Source organism: Mesitornis unicolor, unplaced genomic scaffold (assembly GCF_000695765.1).
Source record: "Mesitornis unicolor isolate BGI_N332 unplaced genomic scaffold, ASM69576v1 scaffold41074, whole genome shotgun sequence".
Taxonomy (NCBI): Eukaryota; Metazoa; Chordata; class Aves; order Mesitornithiformes; family Mesitornithidae; genus Mesitornis; species Mesitornis unicolor.
In genome coordinates this window covers 1-3,354 of record NW_010182850.1, presented here as the reverse complement: position 1 = coordinate 3,354, position 3,354 = coordinate 1, and positions in this window count along the sequence as shown.

Here is a 3,354-nt window from a genome sequence, read left to right as displayed (position 1 = left end):
GTGATGTGAAAAGATGACAGAGGAGGTGGAATGGGGAGAGATTCCTTTATTATTATAGAAATAGAAAAACCAGTGTCCCTAGCCCTCTTTGCAGAGAGAAGCAGCAGTGTTTCCCCGACATCCACTGGCAGGTCTTGCCTTCATCACAGAAATGTGCTATTTTGCATCTTTAAGGCTTCTTTCCTTGAAGTGCGAAGCAAATGTTGATGGAAATTAAGTCAGTGGACTGAAACTCCTAACCTCTGTAGCAGGATGGTTTGAGTACTGCAGTTTGCGTGCTTGGGTGATGCTGGGGGTTCACGTCCTGGCTGCTCGTTCTTATTCCTTGCCCCATGCATGCAGCAGCTCTTGGGGCTCACAGCACCCCAACGCCTCCCGAGATACAAACAGCATCTCTGTGCACACATGATGCCATGTTACTCAACAGGCCCCACGTGCACAGACTGCGCTGGGCATGTGATGCATGCACAGGTGTGTCCTGAGGTGCAAATGGGGGACCGAGGTGTCCTGAAGCTGCTTACCCGGCTCTGCATGCAGTGCTTGGAAGGCACCCCTGTATTTCCACCCAGGAAATGCTGGCAGGAATATGGGGGTCATTGCTTTCTGAATGCAAATGGTGGCACTTAGGCTAGCTCTTCGGGCGCTGCTGTAGGTCCCAATACACCCGATATGATTTTCTAATGCAGGGGAGAAGGGATGAAAAACCACAAGTCTAGATTTCGTTGGGTTTTTTTTGTTTGGTTTTGTTTTTTTTCCCAAATGTGCTAGGTTTTTCAAATTCATTTTTTCCTCTTGACTGACTATCTTTGCACACTTGTCCCTGTGTCTTGCAAGTCTAAGATTGTGTGGAAATGGGAGGATAAGGCGAGTTCTGAACAACAACAACAACAACAAAAACCCTTTTAATCTCAGCCTACATTCAAGTGCAATGAACTGTAAATGCTTCCAATTATCTAATGAGATAGATTACTTGTTCCTGGTAATGGCTGCCTTCACTTTCAGCCTTTAAAAGAGACCTAAACAGAAAATCAGACTCTTGTGTTTAAAACCTGGACATCTGCACATGCTCAGCCTATAGGTTAAGCTGAGGCTGCTCAGCTTCACACATCTTACCAAAATGATCAATTAAGAAGCTTGTAACCCAGGAACTCTTCTTTGAAATGTGCACTTTTGGAGAGGGGGAGGGATAATAAAAGGACTATATCAGAAAGTTTTTCAACACGAAGTGTCAAATTTTCTCCATTTGAAAGCCCAGGTGCAGTAATTGGCTCTTGTGAAATTCTTTCCTGAGCTCTGCAGAGTTTCAAGGAATTGCTGGTGTTAAAAGAAAATAAAATAAAAAGGAAAAAAAGTTGAATGGCAGTTTAAATTTTCAAACCGGCCTCCCGAACTTGTTGAAGAGCTTGTGTTCCTCATAGCTTCTGTAGTAGAGGGGCAGCAGGTCCTGGGGGAGGTCAGCACAGCAGGGCATGGTAGGCAGCAGTATGTTTCGGGGCGGCTGGCTGGGCAGGGGGGCGATGGGCGGTGTGCTGGGGTGTAGCACCAGCTGCGGGAGGGCCTGCGCTTCGGGGCGCCAGCTCGGCAGGGGCAGCTTTGGCAGGTTTTCGGGGCTCCTGGTAAAGGCGAGAGAGAGAGAGAGGGTAAGAGGGGCTGCAACGCTGATGGCAGCCTGCAGGTGATGCTGAGGTAGGGCAAAGGTGACCCTGGTCCTCGGCCTCACCTCCCGGTTGGAAAAGAGCGGGTGCCAGGGTGGTTTTATTGCTGTTAGGTGAGGATGAGGCAGGGGATGAAGTGCCCAAGTGATGTGGGCTCTTACATCTGCCTGCTCCTGCCTCCAGGTAGTTGGGAAGTGTGTGAGGAGCCGGGGGAGGCAGTGCCAGCACGGAGCTGAGCCTACCTTTGGAAAGCCACGTTATTGCAGCCCGCGAACGCCCCCGGGAACACAGAGCTGGAGAGAGCCGAGAGGTGGTAATCGCGCCGGTGGTAGTGTCTCAGTCTTCCAAAAGCGTTCCTACCCCTCTCTGGTGCCAAGGGGTCACGTTTCCGTCCTCCTCGGTCTTTTCTCCTGTGCTGCTGCCTGCAAGGGGGAGAGGTGCCCATGCAGATGCTTTCTTTGTACTTTGTGGGCTGGCTGTTCTCATTTACCACCACCACCCTGGAAAGATTTGACATGTTTATATCCTAAACCAAAGTTGTCACTCAGTGGTTTTCACCCCCTCCCTCCACTCTGAATAAAAAAAAAAGGAAGTTGTTTCAGCCCTGTAGAAAAGAGGGTCTAGTAAGGCATCAACCAGCATGGGGAAGAGCATGACAGCGAGGAGAAGTATGACTGGTGCCTGCTGGGAGGTTGAGATGTTCTTTCTTGCAGGGCTTTTTACTCCCTGTCTTTGTGCACTTTTGAGAATAAGGAATCAGGCTGTCCCTGTTGCTGCAATCCTTTGTTCAAGATACCATTGCTTACAGAAAAAGAGGTCCTGCTTGAAAACAACTGCAGAAATGCTGCTCTATGAGCATGGTCCTGGCTGGTGGCACCTTTGCTTGCCCAGCCTTGCGCCCCACTGAGGCTTCTATCCCAGTCCTCCCCAGAGGAGAATGCTCCTCCTTTCCCCCCAGCAGGCTGTGCAGGTGCAGTTGCACTGAACTTAGCCTTAACAAAAGGGATATTCATAGAATCAGAATTGTTCAGGTTGGAAGGGACCTTAAAGAGCATCCGGTCCAAGCCCCCTGCCATGGACAGGGATGCCTCCCACTAGACCAGGTTGCTCAAAACCCTGTCCAGCCTGGCCTTGAACACTTCTATGTTCCCACCGACCATCATCCATGTATCGTCTGTTTCCTTCTCCCTCCATTACGGGAGGGATTTTTATAAATTGCCAAGCTACCAGCTTTGTGCATGCTGTGGGTTTCCTTGCCATCCCCAGCAGCATCCCCACGGCCGGGACCCTTGCAAAGTCCCCTCCTCCTCATGGGGGACAAACCTACCTTTGCTCTCGAGCACCGTTTTTAATTTATTTTATTTTTAACTTTTATTTTGATGTGTGATCATGCCACACCGCAGGTGACTCCAGACGCACCCGAAACTTCAGCAGATGGCAGCACCGCCTCTCCTTCGGCTCCAGCAACCCTGGCCACCCAAAACACCACCTCAACCTTCGCCCCCCACCCCGAGCCTCCATACTCACGCTCCGCGGTTCTTCCTTGCCCGATCCCGCCAGCAGCAGACGGCGAAGGAGACGGACAGGGCCAGGATGACGGCTCCGCTCAGCAGCGAGGCGGCCACCGCAGCCCGGGAACCGGTGCCCGAGGGCTGCGGGGCGGCTATGGGGGCAGAGCGGGGCCGCGGTGAACGGAGCC